General features: G+C 43.9%; 1 long non-coding RNA gene across 1 annotated transcript in view; it reads left to right on the forward strand.

The window, feature by feature from the left end:
* The window catches only part of LOC137218213 (uncharacterized), a 384,576-nt gene that overhangs the window by 102,636 nt on the left and 254,587 nt on the right, over nucleotides 1-27,353 (forward strand). The window contains exon 2 of the long non-coding RNA XR_010940532.1: nucleotides 26,455-26,536. This is a non-coding gene — a long non-coding RNA (uncharacterized lncRNA). The remainder of the gene's footprint in view (nucleotides 1-26,454; nucleotides 26,537-27,353) is intronic.

Raw genomic sequence — 27,353 nt, forward strand, 5'->3', positions numbered from 1 at the left:
CTTTTGACCGGGGGGAAGTGAGACTTCATTGTAGTGCAGATTTCCTTTGCAAGCTTGCTTGGTTGGCCAAAAAGGGCGTATGCGTTTTTTCCTGAATATATTCAGGAAAAAACGCATACGCCCTTTTTGGCCAAGTGCATCATTGTGGACGTTCTGCCTCTTTTCCTATGCTTTCAATGCAATTCCAGTCTACCTCCTGAAATCGGTTTCCTGCAATTCTGCCCCGCTTTCAAGTCCTCTTGGCAGCCTTACTTCAGTATATTTTTGGACGATAGCTGTCATTTATAACTCTGCAGGTTTGTGAATTACAGTGCCCCTGAGCTCCTTTCTTCAACTCGCTTTCTTTTGAGCTGGCCGCAACACCGCAGGATGGCTTCAGGCCCTAATCTGGTTCCGGCACGGCACGCTGAGCCTTTGGTTAATTCCTTTTCCTGGTGGGAAATGAGAGTTAAATTTGCCCGTCCAGACACCTCCAGCTAGTCTCTCATTGGTTCTCGCTATTCCTGTTCATCTTCCGCAGAAATTGTAAACTGGGCCAAACAGGAGGTTAAAGGGATTGACTCTCCAAGTGGGGAGAGTGTTAGTAAAGCGTCTGGAATGTTGCACCCGAGTACCAGGGCAGAAAAACTGAGACATATTTGAACACGTCTCCCGTTCTCACGGTTGATCATACTCTGGGTTCCACATGCATGTTTTAGCCGAAGGAAGAATACCTTAAACGTGGAGAGCTGAGACACGTGTAATGGGTACCATGCAATATGACTTCAAAGGGTCTTCCTTTGCTCGCCGAACCACTCCAATCCTATCACTTCTGTGTTTATGCCCCTTTACACACGCTTGATTCTCTTTTGGAGACATAGCAATCCATAGGTTTTAAGATACTTACTAGTCAGGTACATTCTTAGGCGTTTAATATGGGGTGTTGAGTCCATTTCGTTGAGCAAGGAGTAGCTCTTGTCTATTCCATATTTGGCTTAAGGAACTTTATCTGTGCTCATTTCAATCTCTGGTTTTATGCAGCACCCCAACTCACCTTTCCCCTTAAACAAGCATAAGTTGGTTTTCTAAATTTGAGACCCTGTTCTGTTTTGGAATTCAGTTCCTGTGTAGCCAAGTGTACATTCCGTGTATTAGTGATATCTTATGATGTTTCTTTTTCTGTGTGACTTATTTCAGTTAGAATCATCGTACCTGAATCCACTCATTATGCTGCTACGGGCCTGATGACATAGATTTCATTGCTGAGTGATACTGCATTGTACGTAAGTACCACAAGTTCTTTATCCATTTTTCACTTTCTGTGATATTGAACTTGTACGGTAAACGAGGTTCTTGTAAACAGAGGCGTCCCAAACTTTGGGGTGGCTGTGTCTTTTTGATTTTAATTTCCCTAAGCTATAGGACCATAAGTGGAAGTGCCCTAGGCTCTGTTGCTTTGTTTTTTAGATGTTTCAGGAAACAGCATACACTTCTCCCTAGTGTTTGTTGGCAATTTACATCCCGCCCATCAGCATAACAAGGCTCCCAGTTCTCCATGGCCTGTCCTGCCTTTCTGGATTTTACACTTTTTTCAGATGGCCCTTTTGACCGGGGGGAAGTGAGACTTCATTGTAGTGCAGATTTCCTTTGCAAGTTTGCTTTGTTGACCAAAAAGATCGTATGCGTTTTTTCCTGAACATATTCAGGAAAAAACGCATACGCCTTTTTGGCCAAGTGCATCATTGTGGACGTTCTGCCTCTTTTCCTATGCTTTCTATGCAATTCCAGTCTACCTCCTGAAATAGGTTTCCTGCAATTCTGCCCCGCTTTCAAGTCCTCTTGGCAGCCTTACTTCAGTATATTTTTGGACGATAGCTGTCATTTATAACTCTGCAGGTTTGTGAATTACAGTGCCCCTGAGCTCCTTTCTTCAACTCGCTTTCTTTTGAGCTGGCTGCAACACCGCAGGATGGCTTCAGGCCCTAATCTGGTTCCGGCACGGCACGCTGAGCCTTTGGTTATTTCCTCTTCCTGGTGGGAAATGAGAGTTAAATTTGCCCGTCCAGACACCTCCAGCTAGTCTCTCATTGGTTCTCCCTATTCCTGTTCATCTTCCGCAGAAATTGCAAACTGGGCCAAACAGGAGGTTAAAGGCGCTGACTCTCCAAGTGGGGAGAGTGTTAGTAAAGCGTCTGGAATGTTGCACCCGAGTACCAGGGGAGGAAAACTGAGACATATTTGAACATGTCTCCCCTTCACACGGTTGATCATACTCTGGGCTCCACATGCATGTTTTAGCTGAAGGAAGAATACCTTAAACCTGGAGAGTTGAGACCCGTGGAATGGGTACCATGCAATATGACTTCAAAGGGTCTTCATTTGCTCACCGAACCTCTCCAATCCTATCCCTGCTGCGTTTATGCCCCTGTACACACGCTTGATTCTCTTTTGGAGACATAGCAATCCATAGGTTTTAAGATACTTACTAGTCAGGTACATTCTTAGGCGTTTAATATGGGGTGTTGAGTCCATTTCGTTGAGCAAGGAGTAGCTCTTGTCTATTCCATATTTGGCTTAAGGAACTTTATCTGTGCTCATTTCAATCTCTGGTTTTATGCAGCACCCCAACTCACCTTTCCCCTTAAGCAAGCATAAGTTGGTTTTCTAAATTTGAGACCCTGTTCTGTTTTGGAATTCAGTTCCTGTGTAGCCAAGTTTTCATTCCGTGTATTAGTGATATCTTATGATGTTTCTTTTTCTGTGTGACTTATTTCAGTTAGAATCATCGTCCCTGAATCCACTCATTATGCTGCTACGGACCTGATGACATAGATTTCATTGCTGAGTGATACTGCATTGTACATAAGTACCACAAGTTCTTTATCCATTTTTCACTTTCTGTGATATTGAACTTGTATGGTAAACGAGGTTCTTGTAAACAGAGGCGTCCCAAACTTTGGGGTGGCTGTGTCTTTTTGATTTTAATTTCCCTAAGCTATAGGACCATAAGTGGAAGTGCCCTAGGCTCTGTTGCTTTGTGTTTTAGATGTTTCAGGAAACAGCATACACTTCTCCCTAGTGTCTGTTGGCAATTTACATCCCGCCCATCAGCATAACAAGGCTCCCAGTTCTCCATGGCCTGTCCTGCCTTTCTGGATTTTACACTTTTTTCAGATGGCCCTTTTGACCGGGGGGAAGTGAGACTTCATTGTAGTGCAGATTTCCTTTGCAAGTTTGCTTGGTTGGCCAAAAAGGGCGTATGCGTTTTTTCCTGAATATATTCAGGAAAAAACGCATACGCCCTTTTTGGCCAAGTGCATCATTGTGGACGTTCTGCCTCTTTTCCTATGCTTTCAATGCAATTCCAGTCTACCTCCTGAAATCGGTTTCCTGCAATTCTGCCCCGCTTTCAAGTCCTCTTGGCAGCCTTACTTCAGTATATTTTTGGACGATAGCTGTCATTTATAACTCCGCAGGTTTGTGAATTACAGTGACCCTGAGCTCCTTTCTTCAACTCGCTTTCTTTTGAGCTGACCGCAACACCGCAGGATGGCTTCAGGCCCTAATCTGGTTCCGGCACGGCACGCTGAGCCTTTGGTTATTTCCTCTTCCTGGTGGGAAATGAGAGTTAAATTTGCCCGTCCAGACACCTCCAGCTAGTCTCTCATTGGTTCTCCCTATTCCTGTTCATCTTCCGCAGAAATTGCAAACTGGGCCAAACAGGAGGTTAAAGGCGCTGACTCTCCAAGTGGGGAGAGTGTTAGTAAAGCGTCTGGAATGTTGCACCCGAGTACCAGGGGAGGAAAACTGAGACATATTTGAACATGTCTCCCCTTCACATGGTTGATCATACTCTGGGCTCCACATGCATGTTTTAGCTGAAGGAAGAATACCTTAAACCTGGAGAGTTGAGACCCGTGGAATGGGTACCATGCAATATGACTTCAAAGGGTCTTCATTTGCTCACCGAACCTCTCCAATCCTATCCCTGCTGCGTTTATGCCCCTGTACACACGCTTGATTCTCTTTTGGAGACATAGCAATCCATAGGTTTTAAGATACTTACTAGTCAGGTACATTCTTAGGCGTTTAATATGGGGTGTTGAGTCCATTTCGTTGAGCAAGGAGTAGCTCTTGTCTATTCCATATTTGGCTTAAGGAACTTTATCTGTGCTCATTTCAATCTCTGGTTTTATGCAGCACCCCAACTCACCTTTCCCCTTAAGCAAGCATAAGTTGGTTTTCTAAATTTGAGACCCTGTTCTGTTTTGGAATTCAGTTCCTGTGTAGCCAAGTTTACATTCCGTGTATTAGTGATATCTTATGATGATTTTTTTTCTGTGTGACTTATTTCAGTTAGAATCATCGTACCTGAATCCACTCATTATGCTTCTACGGGCCTGATGACCTAGATTTCATTGCTGAGTGATACTGCATTGTACGTAAGTACCACAAGTTCTTTATCCATTTTTCACTTTCTGTGATATTGAACTTGTACGGTAAACGAGGTTCTTGTAAACAGAGGCGTCCCAAACTTTGGGGTGGCTGTGTCTTTTTGATTTTAATTTCCCTAAGCTATAGGACCATAAGTGGAAGTGCCCTAGGTTCTGTTGCTTTGTGTTTTAGATGTTTCAGGAAACACCATACACTTCTCCCGAGTGTCTGTTGGCAATTTACATCCCGCCTATCAGCAAAACAAGGCTCCCAGTTCTCCATGGCCTGTCCTGCCTTTCTGGATTTTACACTTTTTTCAGATGGCCCTTTTGACCGGGGGGAAGTGAGACTTCATTGTAGTGCAGATTTCCTTTGCAAGCTTGCTTGGTTGGCCAAAAAGGGCGTATGCGTTTTTTCCTGAATATATTCAGGAAAAAATGCATACACCCTTTTTGGCCAAGTGCATCATTGTGGACGTTCTGCCTCTTTTCCTATGCTTTCAATGCAATTCCAGTCTACCTCCTGAAATCGGTCTCCTGCAATTTTGCCCCGCTTTCAAGTCCTCTTGGCAGCCTTACTTCAGTATATTTTTGGACGATAGGTGTCATTTATAACTCTGCAGGTTTGTGAATTACAGTGCCCCTGAGCTCCTTTCTTCAACTCGCTTTCTTGTGAGCTGGCCGCAACACCGCAGGATGGCTTCAGGCCCTAATCTGGTTCTGGCACGGCACGCTGAGCCTTTGGTTAATTCCTCTTCCTGGTGGGAAATGAGAGTTAAATTTGCCCGTCCAGACACCTCCAGCTAGTCTCTCATTGGTTCTCACTATGCCTGTTCATCTTCCGCAGAAATTGCAAACTGGGCCAAAGAGGAGGTTAAAGGGACTGACTCTCCAAGTCGGGAGAGTGTCAGTAAAGCGTCTGGAATGTTGCACCTGAGTACCAGGGTACGAAAACTGAGACATGTTTGAACACGTCTCCCGATCACATGGTTGATCATACTCTAGGTTCCACATGCATGTTTTAGCTGAAGGAAGAATACCTTAAACCTGGGTAGTTGAAACCCGTGGAATGGGTACCATGCAATATGACTTCAAAGGTTCTTCATTTGCTCACCGAACCTCTCCAATCCTATCACTGCTGCGTTTATGCCCCTGTACACATGCTTGATTCTCTTTCGGAGACATAGCAATCCATAGGTTTTAAGATACTTACTAGTCCGGTACATTCTTAGGCGTTTAATATGGGGTGTTGAGTCCATTTCGTTGAGCAAGGAGTAGCTCTTGTCTATTCCATTTTTGGCTTAAGGAACTTTATCTGTGCTCATTTCAATCTCTGGTTTTATGCAGCACCCCAACTCACCTTTCCCCTTAAGCAAGCATAAGTTGGTTTTCTAAATTTGAGACCCTGTTCTGTTCTGTAATTCAGTTCCTGTGTAGCCAAGTTTACATTCCGTGTATTACTGATATCTTATGATGTTTCTTTTTCTGTGTGACTTATTTCAGTTAGAATCATCATACCTGAATCCACTCATTGTGCTGCTGAGGGCCTGATGACATAGATTTCATTGCTGAGTGATATTGCTTTGTAAGTAAATACCACAACTTCTTTATCCATTTTTCACTTTCTGTGATGTTGAACTTGTACTGTAAACGAGGTTCTTGTAAAGAGAGGCGTCCCAAACTTTGGGGTGGCTGTGTCTTTTTGATTTTAATTTCCCTAAGCTATAGGACCATAAGTGGAAGTGCCCTAGGCTCTGTTGCTTTGTTTTTTAGATGTTTCAGGAAACACCATACACTTCTCCCAAGTGTCTGTTGGCAATTTACATCCCGCCCATCAGCATAACAAGGCTCCCAGTTCTCCATGGCCTGTCCTGCCTTTCTGGATTTTACACTTTTTTCAGATGGCCCTTTTGACCGGGGGGAAGTGAGACTTCATTGTAGTGCAGATTTCCTTTGCAAGCTTGCTTGGTTGGCCAAAAAGGGCGTATGCGTTTTTTCCTGAATATATTCAGGAAAAAACGCATACGCCCTTTTTGGCCAAGTGCATCATTGTGGACGTTCTGCCTCTTTTCCTATGCTTTCAATGCAATTCCAGTCTACCTCCTGAAATCGGTTTCCTGCAATTCTGCCCCGCTTTCAAGTCCTCTTGGCAGCCTTACTTCAGTATATTTTTGGACGATAGCTGTCATTTATAACTCTGCAGTTTTGTGAATTACAGTGCCCCTGAGCTCCTTTCTTCAACTCGCTTTCTTGTGAGCTGGCCGCAACACCGCAGGATGGCTTCAGGCCCTAATCTGGTTCCGGCACAGCAGTCTGAGCCTTTGGTTAGTTCCTCTTCCTAGTGGGAAATGAGAGTTAAATTTGCCCGTCCAGACACCTCCAGCTAGTCTCTCATTGGTTCTCGCTATGCCTGTTCATCTTCCGCAGAAATTGCAAACTGGGCCAAAGAGGAGGTTAAAGGCGCTGACTCTCCAAGTGGGGAGAGTGTTAGTAAAGCGTCTGGAATGTTGCACCCGAGTACCAGGGGACAAAAACTGAGACATATTTGAACACGTCTCCCGTTCACACGGTTGATCATACTCTGGGTTCCACATGCATGTTTTAGCTGAAGGAAGAATACCTTAAACCTGGGTAGTTGAAACCCGTGGAATGGGTACCATGCAATATGACTTCAAAGGGTCTTCATTTGCTCACCGAACCTCTCCAATCCTATCACTGCTGCGTTTATGCCCCTGTACACACGCTTGATTCTCTTTTGGAGACATAGCAATCCATAGGTTTTAAGATACTTACTAGTCAGGTACATTCTTAGGCGTTTAATATGGGGTGTTGAGTCCATTTCGTTGATCAAGGAGTAGCTCTTGTCTATTCCATATTTGGCTTAAGGAACTTTATCTGTGCTCATTTCAATCTCTGGTTTTATGCAGCACCTCAACTCAACTTTCCCCTTAAGCAAGCATAAGTTGGTTTTCTCAATTTGAGACCCTGTTCTGTTCTGTAATTCAGTTCTTGTGTAGCCAAGTTTACATCCCGTGTGTTAGTGATATCTTATGATGTTTCTTTTTCTGTGTGACTTATTTCAGTTAGAATCATCATACCTGAATCCACTCATTATGCTGCTATGTGACTGATGACATAGATTTCATTGCTGAGTGATACTACATTGTACGTAAGTACCACAAGTTCTTTATCCATTTTTCACTTTCTGTGATATTGAACTTGTACGGTAAACGAGGTTCTTGTAAACAGAGGAGGCCCAAACTTTGGGGTGGCTGTGTCTTTTTGATTTTAATTTCCCTAAGCTATAGGACCATAAGTGGAAGTGCCCTAGGCTCTGTTGCTTTGCTTTTTAGATGTTTCAGGAAACACCATACACTTCTCCCGAGTGTCTGTTGGCAATTTACATCCTGCCCATCAGCATAACAAGGCTCCCAGTTCTCCATGGCCTGTCCTGCCTTTCTGGATTTTACACTTTTTTCAGATGGCCCTTTTGACCGGGGGGAAGTGAGACTTCATTGTAGTGCAGATTTATTTGCAAGCTTGCTTGGTTGGCCAAAAAGGGCATATGCGTTTTTTCCTGAATATATTCAGGAAAATACGCATACACACTTTTTGGCCAAGTGCATCATTGTGGACGTTCTGCCTCTTTTCCTATGCTTTCAATGCAATTCCAGTCTACCTCCTGAAATCGGTTTCCTGCAATTCTGCCCCGCTTTCAAGTCCTCTTGGCAGCCTTACTTCAGTATATTTTTGGACGATAGCTGTCATTTATAACTCTGCAGGTTTGTGAATTACAGTGCCCCTGAGCTCCTTTTTTCAACTCGCTTTCTTTTGAGCTGACCGCAACACCGCAGTATGGCTTTAGGCCCTACTCTGCTTCCGGCACGGCACGCTGAGCCTTTGGTTATTTCCTCTTCTTGGTGGGAAATGAGAGTTAAATTTGCCCGTCCAGACACCTCCAGCTAGTCTCTCATTGGTTCTCCCTATTCCTGTTCATCTTCCGCAGAAATTGCAAACTGGGCCAAACAGGAGGTTAAAGGTGCTGACTCTCCAAGTGGGGAGAGTGTTAGTAAAGCGTCTGGAATGTTGCACCCGAGTACCAGGGGAGGAAAACTGAGACATATTTGAACACGTCTCCCTTTCACACGGTTGATCATACTCTGGGTTCCACATGCATGTTTTAGCTGAAGGAAGAATACCTTAAACCTGGAGAGTTGAGACCCGTGAAATGGGTACCATGCAATATGACTTCAAAGGGTCTTCATTTGCTCACCGAACCTCTCCAATCCTATCACTGCTGCGTTTATGGCCCTGTACACATGCTTGATTCTCTTTTGGAGACATAGCAATCCATAGGTTTTAAGATACTTACTAGTCAGGTACAGTCTTAAGCGTTTAATATGTTGTGTTGAGTCCATTTCGTTGAGCAAGGAGTAGCTCTTGTCTATTCCATATTTGGCTTAAGGAACTTTATCTGTGCTCATTTCAATCTCTGGTTTTATGCAGCACCCCAACTCACCTTTACCCTTAAGCAAGCATAAGTTGGTTTTCTAATTTTGAGACCCTGTTCTGTTCTGTAATTCAGTTCCTGTGTAGCCAAGTTTACATTCCGTGTATTACTGATATCTTATGATGTTTCTTTTTCTGTGTGACTTATTTCAGTTAGAATCATCATACCTGAATCCACTCATTGTGCTGCTAAGGGCCTGATGACATAGATTTCATTGCTGAATGATACTGCATTGTACATAAGTACCACAAGTTCTTTATCCATTTTTCACTTTCTGCGATGTTGAACTTGTACTGTAAACGAGGTTCTTGTAAACAGAGGCGTCGCAAACTTTGGGGTGCCTGTGTCTTTTTGATTTTAATTTCCCTAAGCTATAGGACCATAAGTGGAAGTGCCCTAGGCTCTGTTGCTTTGTTTTTTAGATGTTTCAGGAAACACCATACACTTCTCCCGAGTGTCTGTTGGCAATTTACATCCCGCCCATCAGCATAACAAGGCTCCCAGTTCTCCATGGCCTGTCCTGCCTTTCTGGATTTTACACTTTTTTCAGATGGCCCTTTTGACCGGGGGGAAGTGAGACTTCATTGTAGTGCAGATTTCTTTGCAAGCTTGCTTGGTTGGCCAAAAAGGGCGTATGCGTTTTTTCCTGAATATATTCAGGAAAATACGCATACGCACTTTTTGGCCAAGTGCATCATTGTGGACGTTCTGCCTCTTTTCCTATGCTTTCAATGCAATTCCAGTCTACCTCCTGAAATCGGTTTCCTGCAATTCTGCCCCGCTTTCAAGTCCTCTTGGCAGCCTTACTTCAGTATATTTTTGGACGATAGCTGTCATTTATAACTCTGCAGGTTTGTGAATTACAGTGCCCCTGAGCTCCTTTCTTCAACTCACTTTCTTGTGATCTGGCCCCAACACCGCAAGATGTCTTCAGGCCCTAATCTGGTTCCGGCACAGCAGTCTGAGCCTTTGGTTAATTCCTCTTCCTGGTGGGAAATGAGAGTTAAATTTGCCCGTCCAGACACCTCCAGCTAGTCTCTCATTGGTTCTCGCTATTCCTGTTCATCTTCCGCAGAAATTGCAAACTGGGCCAAACAGGAGGTTAAAGGGACTGACTCTCCAAGTCGGGAGAGTGTTAGTAAAGCGTCTGGAATGTTGCACCCGAGTACCAGGGTACGAAAACTGAGACATATTTGAACACGTCTCCCGATCACATGGTTGATCATACTCTAGGTTCCACATGCATGTTTTAGCTGAAGGAAGAATACCTTAAACCTGGGTAGTTGAAACCCGTGGAATGGGTACCATGCAATATGACTTCAAAGGGTCTTCATTTGCTCACCGAACCTCTCCAATCCTATCACTGCTGCGTTTATGCCCCTGTACACATGCTTGATTCTCTTTCGGAGACATAACAATCCATAGGTTTTAAGATACTTACTAGTCACGTACATTCTTAGGCATTTAATATGCGGTGTTGAGTCCATTTTGTTGAGCAAGGAGTAGCTCTTGTCTATTCCATATTTGGCTTAAGGAAATTTATCTGTGCTCATTTCAATCTCTGGTTTATGCAGCACCCCAACTCACCTTTACCCTTAAGCAAGCATAAGTTGGTTTTCTAAATTTGAGACCCTGTTCTGTTCTGTAATTCAGTTCCTGTGTAGCCAAGTTTACATTCCGTGTATTACTGATATCTTATGATGTTTCTTTTTCTGTGTGACTTATTTCAGTTAGAATCATCGTACCTGAATCCACTCATTATGCTGCTACGGGCCTGATGACATAAATTTCATTGCTGAGTGATACTGCATTGTACGTAAGTACCACAAGTTCTTTATCCATTTTTCACTTTCTGTGATATTGAACTTGTACGGTAAACGAGGTTCTTGTAAACAGAGGCGTCCCAAACTTTGGGGTGGCTGTGTCTTTTTGATTTTAATTTCCCTAAGCTATAGGACCATAAGTGGAAGTGCCCTAGGCTCTGTTGCTTTGTTTTTTAGATGTTTCAGGAAACAGCATACACTTCTCCCGAGTGTCTGTTGGCAATTTACATCCCGCCCATCAGCATAACAAGGCTCCCAGTTCTCCATGGCCTGTCCTGCCTTTCTGGATTTTACACTTTTTTCAGATGGCCCTTTTGACCGGGGGGAAGTGAGACTTCATTGTAGTGCAGATTTCCTTTGCAAGCTTGCTTGGTTGGCCAAAAAGGGTGTATGCGTTTTTTCCTGAATATATTCAGGAAAAAACGCATACGCCCTTTTTGGCCAAGTGCATCATTGTGGACGTTCTGCCTCTTTTCCTATGCTTTCAATGCAATTCCAGTCTACCTCCTGAAATCGGTTTCCTGCAATTCTGCCCCGCTTTCAAGTCCTCTTGGCAGCCTTACTTCAGTATATTTTTGGACGATAGCTGTCATTTATAACTCTGCAGGTTTGTGAATTACAGTGCCCCTGAGCTCCTTTCTTCAACTCGCTTTCTTTTGAGCTGGCCGCAACACCGCAGGATTCCTTCAGGCCCTAATCTGGTTCCGGCGCGGCACGCTGAGCCTTTGGTTATTTCCTCTTCCTGGTGGGAAATGAGAGTTAAATTTGCCCGTCCAGACACCTCCAGCTAGTCTCTCATTGGTTCTCCCTATTCCTGTTCATCTTCCGCAGAAATTGCAAAATGGGCCAAACAGGAGGTTAAAGGCGCTGACTCTCCAAGTGGGGAGAGTGTTAGTAAAGCGTCTGGAATGTTACACCCGAGTACCAGGGCAGAAAAACTGAGACATATTTGAACACGTCTCCCGTTCTCACGGTTGATCATACTCTGGGTTCCACATGCATGTTTTAGCCGAAGGAAGAATACCTTAAACCTGGAGAGCTGAGACCCGTGTAATGGGTACCATGCAATATGACTTCAAAGGGTCTTCCTTTGCTCGCCGAACCTCTCCAATCCTATCACTTCTGTGTTTATGCCCCTGTACACACGCTTGATTCTCTTTTGGAGACATAGCAATCCATAGGTTTTAAGATACTTACTAGTCAGGTACATTCTTAGGCGTTTAATATGGGGTGTTGAGTCCATTTCGTTGAGCAAGGAGTAGCTCTTGTCTATTCCATATTTGGCTTAAGGAACTTTATCTGTGCTCATTTCAATCTCTGGTTTTATGCAGCACCCCAACTCACCTTTCCCCTTAAGCAAGCATAAGTTGGTTTTCTAAATTTGAGACCCTGTTCTGTTTTGGAATTCAGTTCCTGTGTAGCCAAGTGTACATTCCGTGTATTAGTGATATCTTATGATGTTTCTTTTTCTGTGTGACTTATTTCAGTTAGAATCATCGTACCTGAATCCACTCATTATGCTGCTATGGGCCTGATGACATAGATTTCATTGCTGAGTGATACTGCATTGTACGTAAGTACCACAAGTTCTTTATCCATTTTTCACTTTCTGTGATATTGAACTTGTACGGTAAACGAGGTTCTTGTAAACAGAGGCGTCCCAAACTTTGGGGTGGCTGTGTCTTTTTGATTTTAATTTCCCTAAGCTATAGGACCATAAGTGGAAGTGCCCTAGGCTCTGTTGCTTTGTTTTTTAAATGTTTCAGGAAACACCATACACTTCTCCCTAGTGTCTGTTGGCAATTTACATCCCGCCCATCAGCATAACAAGGCTCCCAGTTCTCCATGGCCTGTCCTGCCTTTCTGGATTTTACACTTTTTTCAGATGGCCCCTTTGACCGGGGGGAAGTGAGACTTCATTGTAGTGCAGATTTCCTGTGCAAGCTTGCTTGGTTGGCCAAAAAGGGCGTATACGATTTTTCCTGAATATATTCAGGAAAAAACGCATACGCCCTTTTTGGCCAAGTGTATCATTGTGGACGTTCTGCCTCTTTTCCTATGCTTTCAATGCAATTCCAGTCTACCTCCTGAAATCAGTTTCCTGCAATTCTGCCCCGCTTTCAAATCCTCTTGGCAGCCTTACTTCAGTATATTTTTGGACGATAGCTGTCATTTATAACTCTGCAGGTTTGTGAATTACAGTGCCCCTGAGCTCCTTTCTTCAACTCGCTTTCTTGTGAACTGGCTGCAACACTGCAGGATGGCTTCAGGCCCTAATCTGGTTCCGGCACGGCACGCTGAGCCTTTGGTTAATTCCTCTTCCTCGTGGGAAATGAGAGTTAAATTTGCCCGTCCAGACACCTCCAGCTAGTCTCTCATTGGTTCTCGCTATTCCTGTTCATCTTCCGCAGAAATTGCAAACTGGGCCAAACAGGAGGTTAAAGGCACTGACTCTCCAAGTGGGGAGAGTGTTAGTAAAGAGTCTGGAATGTTGCACCCGAGTAGCAGGTTACGAAAACTGAGACATATTTGAACACGTCTCCCGATCACATGGTTGATCATACTCTAAGTTCCACATGCATGTTTTAGATGAAGGAAGAATACCTTAAACCTGGAGAGTTGAGACCCGTGGAATGGGTACCATGCAATATGACTTCAAAGGGTCTTCATTTGCTCACCGAACCTCTCCAATCCTATCACTGCTGCGTTTATGCCCCTGTACACACGTTTGATTCTCTTTCGGAGACATAGCAATCCATAGGTTTTAAGATACTTACTAGTCAGGTACATTCTTAGGCGTTTAATATGGGGTGTTTAGTCCATTTCGTTGAGCAAGGAGTAGCTCTTGTCTATTCCATATTCGGCTTAAGGAACTTTATCTGTGCTCATTTCAACCTCTGGTTTTATGCAGCACCTCAACTCACCTTTCCCCTTAAGCAAGCATAAGTTGATTTTCTAAATTTGAGACCCTGTTCTGTTCTGTAATTCAGTTCCTTTGTAGCCAAGTTTACATTCCATGTATTACTGATATCTTATGATGTTTCTTTTTCTGTGTGACTTATTTCAGTTAGAATCATCATACCTGAATCCACTCATTGTGCTGCTAAGTGCCTGATGACATAGATTTCATTGCTGAGTGATATTGCTTTGTAAGTAAATACCACAACTTCTTTATCCATTTTTCACTTTCTGTGATGTTGAACTTGTACGGTAAACGAGGTTCTTGTAAACAGAGGCGTCCCAAACTTTGGGGTGGCTGTGTCTTTTTGATTTTAATTTCCCTAAGCTATAGGACCATAAGTGGAAGTGCCCTAGGCTCTGTTGCTTTGTGTTTTAGATGTTACAGGAAACAGCATACACTACTCCTGAGTGTCTGTTGGCAATTTACATCCCGCCCATCAGCATAACAAGGCTCCCAGTTCTCCATGGCCTGTCCTGCCTTTCTGGATTTTACACTTTTTTCAGATGGCCCTTTTGACCGGGGGGAAGTGAGACTTCATTGTAGTGCAGATTTCCTTTGCAAGTTTGCTTGGTTGGCCAAAAAGGGCGTATGCGTTTTTTCCTGAATATATTCAGGAAAAAACGCATACGCCCTTTTTGGCCAAGTGCATCATTGTGGACGTTCTGCCTCTTTTCCTATGCTTTCAATGCAATTCCAGTCTACCTCCTGAAATCGGTTTCCTGCAATTCTGCCCCGCTTTCAAGTCCTCTTGGCAGCCTTACTTCAGTATATTTTTGGACGATAGCTGTCATTTATAACTCTGCAGGTTTGTGAATTACAGTGCCCCTGAGCTCCTTTCTTCAACTCGCTTTCTTTTGAGCTGGCCGCAACACCGCAGGATTCCTTCAGGCCCTAATCTGGTTCCGGCGCGGCACGCTGAGCCTTTGGTTATTTCCTCTTCCTGGTGGGAAATGAGAGTTAAATTTGCCCATCCAGACACCTCCAGCTAGTCTCTCATTGGTTCTCCCTATTCCTGTTCATCTTCCGCAGAAATTGCAAACTGGGCCAAACAGGAGGTTAAAGGGACTGACTCTCCAAGTGGGGAGAGTGTTAGTAAAGCGTCTGGAATGTTGCACCCGAGTACCAGGGGAGGAAAACTGAGACATATTTGAACACGTCTCCCCTTCACACGGTTGATCATACTCTGGGCTCCACATGCATGTTTTAGTTGAAGGAAGAATACCTTAAACCTGGAGAGTTGAGACCCGTGGAATGGTTACCATGCAATATGACTTCAAAGGGTCTTCATTTGCTCACCAAACCTCTCCAATCCTATCACTGCTGCGTTTATGCCCCTGTACACACGCTTGATTCTCTTTTGGAGACATAGCAATCCATAGGTTTTAAGATACTTACTAGTCAGGTACATTCTTAGGCGTTTAATATGGGGTGTTGAGTCCATTTCGTTGAGCAAGGAGCAGCTCTTGTCTATTCCATATTTGGCTTAAGGAACTTTATCTGTGCTCATTTCAATCTCTGGTTTTATGCAGCACCCCAACTCACCTTTACCCTTAAACAAGCATAAGTTGGTTTTCTAAATTTGAGACCCTGTTCTGTTTTGGAATTCAGTTCCTGTGTAGTCAAGTTTACATTCCGTGTATTAGTGATATCTTATGATGTTTCTTTTTCTGTGTGACTTATTTCAGTTAGAATCATCGTACCTGAATCCACTCATTATGCTGCTACGGGCCTGATGACATAGATTTCATTGCTGAGTGATACTGCATTGTACGTAAGTACCACAAGTTCTTTATCCATTTTTCACTTTCTGTGATATTGAACTTGTACGGTAAACGAGGTTCTTGTAAACAGAGGCGTCCCAAACTTTGGGGTGGCTGTGTCTTTTTGATTTTAATTTCCCTAAGCTATAGGACCATAAGTGGAAGTGCCCTAGGCTCTGTTGCTTTGTTTTTTAGATGTTTCAGGAAACACAATACACTCCTCCCGAGTGTCTGTTGGCAATTTACATCCTGCCCATCAGCATAACAAGGCTCCCAGTTCTCCATGGCCTGTCCTGCCTTTCTGGATTTTACACTTTTTTCAGATGGCCCTTTTGACCGGGGGGAAGTGAGACTTCATTGTAGTGCAGATTTCCTTTGCAAGTTTGCTTTGTTGGCCAAAAAGGGCGTATGCGTTTTTTCCTGAATATATTCAGGAAAAAACGCATACGCCCTTTTTGGCCAAGTCCATCATGGTGGACGTTCTGCCTCTTTTCCTATGCTTTCAATGCAATTCCAGTCTACCTCCTGAAATCGGTGTCCTGCAATTCTGCCATGCTTTCAAGTCCTCTTGGCAGCCTTACTTTAGTATATTTTTGGACGATAGCTGTCATTTATAACTCTGCAGGTTTGTGAATTACAGTGCCCCTGATCTCCTTTCTTCAACTCGCTTTCTTGTGACCTGGCCGCAACACCGCAGGATGGCTTCAGGCCCTAATCTGGTTCCGGCACGGCACGCTGAGCCTTTGGTTAATTCCTCTTCCTGGTGGGAATTGAGAGTTAAATTTGCCCGTCCAGACACCTCCAGCTAGTCTCTCATTTGTTCTCGCTATTCCTCTTCATCTTCCGCAGAAATTGCAAACTGGGCGAAACAGGAGGTTAAAGGGACTGACTCTCCATTTGGGGAGAGTGTTAGTAAAGCGTCTGGAATGTTGCACCCGAGTAGCAGTGTACGAAAACTGAGACATATTTGAACACATCTCCCGATCACATGGTTGATCATACTCTAGGTTCCACATGCATGTTTTAGCTGAAGGAAGAATACCTTAAACCTGGGTAGTTGAAACCCTTGGAATGGGTACCATGCAATGTGACTTCAAAGGGTATTCATTTGCTCACCAAACCTCTCCAATCCTATCACTGCTGCGTTTATGCCCCTGTACACACGCTTGATTCTCTTTTGGAGACATAGCAATCCATAGGTTTTAAGATACTTACTAGTCAGGTACATTCTTAGGCATTTAATATGGGGTGTTGAGTCCATTTCGTTGAACAAGGAGCAGCTCTTGTCTATTCCATATTTGGCTTAAGGAACTTTATCTGTGCTCATTTCAATCTCTGGTTTTATGCAGCACCCCAACTCACCTTTCCCCTTAAGCAAGCATAAGTTGGTTTTCTAAATTTGAGACCCTGTTCTGTTTTGGAATTCAGTTCCTGTGTAGCCAAGTTTACATTCCGTGTATTACTGATATCTTATGATGTTTCTTTTTCTGTGTGACTTATTTCAGTTAGAATCATCGTACCTGAATCCACTCATTATGCTGCTATGGGCCTGATGACATAGATTTCATTGCTGAGTGATACTGCATTGTACGTAAGTACCACAAGTTCTTATCCATTTTTCACTTTCTGTGATATTGAACTTGTACGGTAAACGAGGTTCTTGTAAACAGAGGCGTCCCAAACTTTGGGGTGGCTGTGTCTTTTTGATTTTAATTTCCCTAAGCTATAGGACCATAAGTGGAAGTGCCCTAGGCTCTGTTGCTTTGTGTTTTAGATGTTTCAGGAAACACCATACACTTCTCCCGAGTGTCTGTTGGCAATTTACATCCCGCCCATCAGCATAACAAGGCTCCCAGTTCTCCATGGCCTGTCCTGCCTTTCTGGATTTTACACTTTTTTCAGATGGCCCTTTTGACCGGGGGGAAGTGAGACTTCATTGTAGTGCAGATTTCCTTTGCAAGCTTGCTTGGTTGGCCAAAAAGGGCGTATGCGTTTTTTCCTGAATATATTCAGGAAAAAACGCATACGCCCTTTTTGGCCAAGTGCATCATTGTGGACGTTCTGCCTCTTTTCCTATGCTTTCAATGCAATTCCAGTCTACCTCCTGAAATCGGTTTCCTGCAATTCTGCCCTGCTTTCAAGTCCTCTTGGCAGCCTTACTTCAGTATATTTTTGGACGATAGCTGTCATTTATAACTCTGCAGGTTTGTGAATTACAGTGCCCCTGAGCTCCTTTCTTCAACTCGCTTTCTTTTGAGCTGGCCGCAACACCGCAGGATGGCTTCAGGCCCTAATCTGGTTCCGGCACGGCATGCTGAGCCTTTGGTTAATTCCTCTTCCTGGTGGGAAATGAGAGTTAAATTTGCCCGTCCAGACACCTCCAGCTAGTCTCTCATTGGTTCTCGCTATTCCTGTTCATCTTCCCCAGAAATTGCAAACTGGGCCAAACAGGAGGTTAAAGGGACTGACTCTCCAAGTGGGGAGAGTGTTAGTAAAGCGTCTGGAATGTTGCACCCGAGTACCAGGGCAGAAAAACTGAGACATATTTGAACACGTCTCCCATTCTCATGGTTGATCATACTCTGGGTTCCACATGCATGTTTTAGCCGAAGGAAGAATACCTTAAACGTGGAGAGCTGAGACCCGTGTAATGGGTACCATGCAATATGACTTCAAAGGGTCTTCCTTTGCTCGCCGAACCTCTCCAATCCTATCACTTCTGTGTTTATGCCCCTTTACACACGCTTGATTCTCTTTTGGAGACATAGCAATCCATAGGTTTTAATATACTTACTAGTCAGGTACATTCTTAGGCGTTTAATATGGGGTGTTGAGTCCATTTCGTTGAGCAAGGAGTAGCTCTTGTCTATTCCATATTTGGCTTAAGGAACTTTATCTGTGCTCATTGCAATCTCTGGTTTTATGCAGCACCCCAACTCACCTTTCCCCTTAAGCAAGCATAAGTTGGTTTTCTAAATTTGAGACCCTGTTCTGTTTTGGAATTCAGTTCCTGTGTAGCCAAGTGTACATTCCGTGTATTACTGATATCTTATGATGTTTCTTTTTCTGTGTGACTTATTTCAGTTAGAATCATCGTACCTGAATCCACTCATTATGCTGCTACGGGCCTGATGACATAGATTTCATTGCTGAGTGATACTGCATTGTACGTAAGTACCACAAGTTCTTTATCCATTTTTCACTTTCTGTGATATTGAACTTGTACGGTAAACGAGGTTCTTGTAAACAGAGGCGTCCCAAACTTTGGGGTGGCTGTGTCTTTTTGATTTTAATTTCCCTAATCTATAGGACCATAAGTGGAAGTGCCCTAGGCTCTGTTGCTTTGTTTTTTAGATGTTTCAGGAAACACCATACACTTCTCCCGAGTGTCTGTTGGCAATTTACATCCCGCCCATCAGCATAACAAGGCTCCCAGTTCTCCATGGCCTGTCCTGCCTTTCTGGATTTTACACTTTTTTCAGATGGCCCTTTTGACCGGGGGGAAGTGAGACTTCATTGTAGTGCAGATTTCCTTTGCAAGCTTGCTTGGTTGGCCAAAAAGGGCGTATGCGTTTTTTCCTGAATATATTCAGGAAAAAACGCATACGCCCTTTTTGGCCAAGTGCATCATTGTGGACGTTCTGCCTCTTTTCCTATGCTTTCAATGCAATTCCAGTCTACCTCCTGAAATCGGTTTCCTGCAATTCTGCCCCGCTTTCAAGTCCTCTTGGCAGCCTTACTTCAGTATATTTTTGGACGATAGCTGTCATTTATAACTCTGCAGGTTTGTGAATTACAGTGCCCCTGAGCTCCTTTCTTCAACTCGCTTTCTTTTGAGCTGGCCGCAACACTGCAGGATTCCTTCAGGCCCTAATCTGGTTCCGGCGCGGCACGCTGAGCCTTTGGTTATTTCCTCTTCCTGGTGGGAAATGAGAGTTAAATTTGCCCGTCCAGACACCTCCAGCTAGTCTCTCATTGGTTCTCCCTATTCCTGTTCATCTTCCGCAGAAATTGCAAACTGGGCCAAACAGGAGGTTAAAGGGACTGACTCTCCAAGTGGGGAGAGTGTTAGTAAAGCGTCTGGAATGTTGCACCCGAGTACCAGGGGAGGAAAACTGAGACATATTTGAACACGTCTCCCCTTCACACGGTTGATCATACTCTGGGCTCCACATGCATGTTTTAGTTGAAGGAAGAATACCTTAAACCTGGAGAGTTGAGACCCGTGGAATGGTTACCATGCAATATGACTTCAAAGGGTCTTCATTTGCTCACCAAACCTCTCCAATCCTATCACTGCTGCGTTTATGCCCCTGTACACACGCTTGATTCTCTTTTGGAGACATAGCAATCCATAGGTTTTAAGATACTTACTAGTCAGGTACATTCTTAGGCGTTTAATATGGGGTGTTGAGTCCATTTCGTTGAGCAAGGAGCAGCTCTTGTCTATTCCATATTTGGCTTAAGGAACTTTATCTGTGCTCATTTCAATCTCTGGTTTTATGCAGCACCCCAACTCACCTTTACCCTTAAACAAGCATAAGTTGGTTTTCTAAATTTGAGACCCTGTTCTGTTTTGGAATTCAGTTCCTGTGTAGCCAAGTTTACATTCCGTGTATTAGTGATATCTTATGATGTTTCTTTTTCTGTGTGACTTATTTCAGTTAGAATCATCGTACCTGAATCCACTCATTATGCTGCTACGGGCCTGATGACATAGATTTCATTGCTGAGTGATACTGCATTGTACGTAAGTACCACAAGTTCTTTATCCATTTTTCACTTTCTGTGATATTGAACTTGTACGGTAAACGAGGTTCTTGTAAACAGAGGCGTCCCAAACTTTTGGGTGGCTGTGTCTTTTTGATTTTAATTTCCCTAAGCTATAGGACCATAAGTGGAAGTGCCCTAGGCTCTGTTGCTTTGTTTTTTAGATGTTTCAGGAAACAGCATACACTTCTCCCGAGTGTCTGTTGGCAATTTACATCCTGCCCATCAGCATAACAAGGCTCCCAGTTCTCCATGGCCTGTCCTGCCTTTCTGGATTTTACACTTTTTTCAGATGGCCCTTTTGACCGGGGGGAAGTGAGACTTCATTGTAGTGCAGATTTCCTTTGCAAGCTTGCTTGGTTGGCCAAAAAGGGCGTATGCGATTTTTCCTGAATATATTCAGGAAAAAACGCATACGCCCTTTTTGGCCAAGTGCATCATTGTGGACGTTCTGCCTCTTTTCCTATGCTTTCAATGCAATTCCAGTCTACCTCCTGAAATCAGTTTCCTGCAATTCTGCCCCGCTTTCAAATCCTCTTGGCAGCCTTACTTCAGTATATTTTTGGACGATAGCTGTCATTTATAACTCTGCAGGTTTGTGAATTACAGTGCCCCTGAGCTCCTTTCTTCACCTCGCTTTCTTGTGACCTGGCCGCAACACCGCAGTATGGCTTCAGGCCCTAATCTGGTTCCGGCATGGCACGCTGAGCCTTTGGTTAATTCCTCTTCCTGGTGGGAAATGAGAGTTAAATTTGCCCGTCCAGACACCTCCAGCTAGTCTCTCATTGGTTCTCCCTATTCCTGTTCATCTTCCGCAGAAATTGCAAACTGGGCCAAACAGGAGGTTAAAGGCGCTGACTCTCCAAGTGGGGAGAGTGTTAGTAAAGCGTCTGGAATGTTGCACCCGAGTACCAGGGTATGAAAACTGAGACATATTTGAACACGTCTCCCGATCACATGGTTGATCATACTCTAGGTTCCACATGCATGTTTTAGCTGAAGGAAGAATACCTTAAACCTGGGTAGTTGAAACCCGTGGAATGGGTACCATGCAATATGACTTCAAAGGGTCTTCATTTGCTCACCGAACCTCTCCAATCCTATCACTGCTGCGTTTATGCCCCTGTACACACGCTTGATTCTCTTTTGGAGACATAGCAATCCATAGGTTTTAAGATACTTACTAGTCAGGTACATTCTTAGGCGTTTAATATGGGGTGTTGAGTCCATTTCGTTGATCAAGGAGTAGCTCTTGTCTATTCCATATTTGGCTTAAGGAACTTTATCTGTGCTCATTTCAATCTCTGGTTTTATGCAGCACCCCAACTCACCTTTCCTCTTAAGCAAGCATAAGTTGGTTTTCTAAATTTGAGACCCTGTTCTGTTTTGGAATTCAGTTCCTGTGTAGCCAAGTTTACATTCTGTGTATTAGTGATATCTTATGATGTTTCTTTTTCTGTGTGACTTATTTCAGTTAGAATCATCGTACCTGAATCCACTCATTGTGCTGCTAAGGGCCTGATGACATAGATTTCATTGCTGAGTGATACTGCATTGTACGTAAGTACCACAAGTTCTTTATCCATTTTTCACTTTCTGTGATATTGAACTTGTACTGTAAACGAGGTTCTTGTAAACAGAGGCGTCCCAAACTTTGGGGTGGCTGTGTCTTTTTGATTTTAATTTCCCTAAGCTATAGGACCATAAGTGGAAGTGCCCTACGCTCTGTTGCTTTGCTTTTTAGATGTTTCAGGAAACACCATACACTTCTCCCGAGTGTCTGTTGGCAATTTACATCCCGCCCATCAGCATAACAAGGCTCCCAGTTCTCCATGGCCTGTCCTGCCTTTCTGGATTTTACACTTTTTTCAGATGGCCCTTTTGACCGGGGGGAAGTGAGACTTCATTGTAGTGCAGATTTCCTTTGCAAGCTTGCTTGGTTGGCCAAAAAGGGCGTATGCGTTTTTTCCTGAATATATTCAGGAAAAAACGCATACGCCCTTTTTGTCCAAGTGCATCATTGTGGTCGTTCTGCCTCTTTTCCTATGCTTTCAATGCAATTCCAGTCTACCTCCTGAAATCGGTTTCCTGCAATTCTGCCCCGCTTTCAAGTCCTCTTGGCAGCCTTACTTCAGTATATTTTTGGACGATAGCTGTCATTTATAACTCTGCAGGTTTGTGAATTACAGTGCCCCTGAGCTCCTTTCTTCAACTCGCTTTCTTGTGACCTGGCCGCAACACCGCAGGATGGCTTCAGGCCCTAATCTGGTTCCGGCACGGCACACTGAGCCTTTGGTTAATTCCTCTTCCTGGTGGGAAATGAGAGTTAAATTTGCCCGTCCAGACACCTCCAGCTAGTCTCTCATTGGTTCTCCCTATTCCTGTTCATCTTCCACAGAAATTGCAAACTGGGCCAAACAGGAGGTTAAAGGGACTGACTCTCCAAGTGGGGAGAGTGTTAGTAAAGCTTCTGGAATGTTGCACCCGAGTACCAGGGCAGAAAAACTGAGACATATTTGAACACGTCTCCCGTTCTCACGGTTGATCATACTCTGGGTTCCACATGCATGTTTTAGCCGAAGGAAGAATACCTTAAACGTGGAGAGCTGAGACCCGTGTAATGGGTACCATGCAATATGACTTCAAAGGGTCTTCCTTTGCTCGCCGAACCTCTCCAATCCTATCACTTCTGTGTTTATGCCCCTTTACACACGCTTGATTCTCTTTTGGAGACATAGCAATCCATAGGTTTTAAGATACTTACTAGTCAGGTACATTCTTAGGCGTTTAATATGCGGTGTTGAGTCCATTTCGTTGAGCAAGGAGTAGCTCTTGTCTATTCCATATTTGGCTTAAGGAACTTTATCTGTGCTCATTGCAATCTCTGGTTTTATGCAGCACCCCAACTCACCTTTCCCCTTAAGCAAGCATAAGTTGGTTTTCTAAATTTGAGACCCTGTTCTGTTTTGGAATTCAGTTCCTGTGTAGCCAAGTGTACATTCCGTGTATTAGTGATATCTTATGATGTTTCTTTTTCTGTGTGACTTATTTCAGTTAGAATCATCGTACCTGAATCCACTCATTATGCTGCTACGGGCCTGATGACATAGATTTCATAGCTGAGTGATACTGCATTGTACGTAAGTACCACAAGTTCTTTATCCATTTTTCACTTTCTGTGATATTGAACTTGTACGGTAAACGAGGTTCTTGTAAACAGAGGCGTCCCAAACTTTGGGGTGGCTGTGTCTTTTTGATTTTAATTTCCCTAAGCTATAGGACCATAAGTGGAAGTGCCCTAGGCTCTGTTGCTTTGTTTTTTAGATGTTTCAGGAAACAGCATACACTTCTCCCTAGTGTCTGTTGGCAATTTACATCCCGCCCATCAGCATAACAAGGCTCCCAGTTCTCCATGGCCTGTCCTGCCTTTCTGGATTTTACACTTTTTTCAGATGGCCCTTTTGACCGGGGGGAAGTGAGACTTCATTGTAGTGCAGATTTCCTTTGCAAGCTTGCTTGGTTGGCCAAAAAGGGCGTATGCGATTTTTCCTGAATATATTCAGGAAAAAACGCATACGCCCTTTTTGGCCAAGTGCATCATTGTGGACGTTCTGCCTCTTTTCCTATGCTTTCAATGCAATTCCAGTCTACCTCCTGAAATCAGTTTCCTGCAATTCTGCCCCGCTTTCAAATCCTCTTGGCAGCCTTACTTCAGTATATTTTTGGACGATAGCTGTCATTTATAACTCTGCAGGTTTGTGAATTACAGTGCCCCTGAGCTCCTTTCTTCAACTCGCTTTCTTTTCAGCTGGCCGCAACACCGCAGGATGGCTTCAGGCCCTAATCTGGTTCCGACATGGCATGCTGAGCCTTTGGTTAATTCCTCTTCCTGGTGGGAAATGAGAGTTAAATTTGCCCGTCCAGACACCTCCAGCTAGTCTCTCATTGGTCCTCGCTATTCCTGTTCATCTTCCGCAGAAATTGCAAACTGGGCCAAACAGGAGGTTAAAGGGACTGACTCTCCAAGTCGGGAGAGTGTTAGTAAAGCGTCTGGAATGTTGCACCCTAGTACCAGGGTATGAAAACTGAGACATATTTGAACACGTCTCCCGATCACATGGTTGATCATACTCTAGGTTCCACATGCATGTTTTAGCTGAAGGAAGAATACCTTAAACCTGGGTAGTTGAAACCCGTGTAATGGGTACCATGCAATATGACTTCAAAGGGTCTGCATTTGCTCACCGAACCTCTCCAATCCTATCACTGCTGCGTTTATGCCCCTGTACACACGCTTGATTCTCTTTTGGAGACATAGCAATCCATAGGTTTTAAGATACTTACTAGTCAGGTACATTCTTAGGCGTTTAATATGGGGTGTTGAGTCCATTTCGTTGAGCAAGGAGTAGCTCTTGTCTATTCCATATTTGGCTTAAGGAACTTTATCTGTGCTCATTTCAATCTCTGGTTTTATGCAGCACCCCAACTCACCTTTCCTCTTAAGCAAGCATAAGTTGGTTTTCTAAATTTGAGACCCTGTTCTGTTTTGGAATTCAGTTCCTGTGTAGCCAAGTTTACATTCCGTGTATTAGTGATATCTTATGATGTTTCTTTTTCTGTGTGACTTATTTCAGTTAGAATCATCGTACCTGAATCCACTCATTGTGCTGCTAAGGGCCTGATGACATAGATTTCATTGCTGAGTGATACTGCATTGTACGTAAGTACCACATGTTCTTTATCCATTTTTCACTTTCTGTGATATTGAACTTGTACGGTAAACGAGGTTCTTGTAAACAGAGGCGTCCCAAACTTTGGGGTGGCTGTGTCTTTTTGATTTTAATTTCCCTAAGCTATAGGACCATAAGTGGAAGTGCCCTAGGCTCTGTTGCTTTGCTTTTTAGATGTTTCAGGAAACACCATACACTTCTCCCGAGTGTCTGTTGGCAATTTACATCCCGCCCATCAGCATAACAAGGCTCCCAGTTCTCCATGGCCTGTCCTGCCTTTCTGGATTTTACACTTTCTTCAGATGGCCCTTTTGACCGGGGGGAAGTGAGACTTCATTGTAGTGCAGATTTCCTTTGCAAGTTTGCTTGGTTGGCCAAAAAGGGCGTATGCGTTTTTTCCTGAATATATTCAGGAAAAAACGCATACGCCCTTTTTGGCCAAGTGCATCATTGTGGACGTTCTGCCTCTTTTCCTATGCTTTCAATGCAATTCCAGTCTACCTCCTGAAATCGGTTTCCTGCCATTCTGCCCTGCTTTCAAGTCCTCTTGGCAGCCATACTTCAGTATATTTTTGGACGATAGCTGTCATTTATAAGTCTGCAGGTTTGTGAATTACAGTGCCCCTGAGCTCCTTTCTTCAACTCGCTTTCTTGTCACCTGGCCGCAACACCACAGGATGGCTTCAGGCCCTAATCTAGTTCCGGCACGGCACACTGAGCCTTTGGTTAATTCCTCTCCCTGGTGGGAAATGAGAGTTAAATTTGACCGTCCAGACACCTCCAGCTAGTCTCTCATTGGTTCTCGCTATTCCTGTTCATCTTCCGCAGAAATTGCAAACTGGGCCAAACAGGAGGTTAAAGGGACTGACTCTCCAAGTCGGGAGAGTGTTAGTAAAGCGTCTGGAATGTTGCACCCGAGTACCAGGGTATGAAAACTGAGACATATTTGAACACGTCTCCCGATCACATGGTTGATCATACTCTAGGTTCCACATGCATGTTTTAGCTGAAGGAAGAATACCTTAAACCTGGGTAGTTGAAACCCATGGAAAGGGTACCATGCAATATGACTTCAAAGGGTCTTCATTTGCTCACCGAACCTCTCCAATCCTATCACTGCTGTGTTTATGCCCCTGTACACATGATTGATTCTCTTTCGGAGACATAGCAATCCATAGGTTTTAAGATACTTACTAGTCACGTACATTCTTAGGCATTTAATATGCGGTGTTGAGTCCATTTTGTTGAGCAAGGAGTAGCTCTTGTCTATTCCATATTTGGCTTAAGGAAATTTATCTGTGCTCATTTCAATCTCTGGTTTTATGCAGCACCCCAACTCACCTTTACCCTTAAGCAAGCATAAGTTGGTTTTCTAAATTTGAGACCCTGTTCTGTTCTGTAATTCAGTTCCTGTGTAGCCAAGTTTACATTCCGAGTATTACTGATATCTTATGATGTTCTTTTTCTGTGTGACTTATTTCAGTTAGAATCATCGTACCTGAATCCACTCATTATGCTGCTACGGGCCTGGTGACATAGATTTCATTGCTGAGTGATACTGCATTGTACGTAAGTACCACAAGTTCTTTATCCATTTTTCACTTTCTGTGATATTGAACTTGTACGGTAAATGAGGTTCTTGTAAACAGAGGCGTCCCAAACTTTGGGGTGGCTGTGTCTTTTTGATTTTAATTTCCCTAAGCTATAGGACCATAAGTGGAAGTGCCCTAGGCTCTGTTGCTTTGCTTTTTAGATGTTTCAGGAAACACCATACACTTCTCCCGAGTGTCTGTTGGCAATTTACATCCCGCCCATCAGCATAACAAGGCTCCCAGTTCTTCATGGCCTGTCCTGCCTTTCTGGATTTTACACTTTCTTCAGATGGCCCTTTTGACCGGGGGGAAGTGAGACTTCATTGTAGTGCAGATTTCCTTTGCAAGCTTGCTTGGTTGGCCAAAAAGGGCGTATGCGATTTTTCCTGAATATATTCAGGATAAAACGCATACGCCCTTTTTGGCCAAGTGCATCATTGTGGACGTTCTGCCTCTTTTCCTATGCTTTCAATGCAAATCCAGTCTACCTCCTGAAATCGGTTTCCTGCAATTCTGCCCCGATTTCAAGTCCTCTTGGCAGCCTTACTTCAGTATATTTTTGGACGATAGCTGTCATTTATAACTCTGCAGGTTTGTGAATTACAGTGCCCCTGAGCTCCTTTCTTCAACTCGCTTTCTTTTGAGCTGGCCGCAACACCGCAGGATGGCTTCAGGCCCTAATCTGGTTCCGGCACGGCACGCTGAGCCTTTGGTTAATTCCTCTTCCTGGTGGGAAATGAGAGTTAAATTTGCCCGTCCAGACACCTCCAGCTAGTCTCTCATTGGTTCTCGCT

This window comes from Pseudorca crassidens, unplaced genomic scaffold, assembly GCF_039906515.1.
Source record: "Pseudorca crassidens isolate mPseCra1 unplaced genomic scaffold, mPseCra1.hap1 Scaffold_50, whole genome shotgun sequence".
NCBI classification, from domain to species: domain Eukaryota; kingdom Metazoa; phylum Chordata; class Mammalia; order Artiodactyla; family Delphinidae; genus Pseudorca; species Pseudorca crassidens.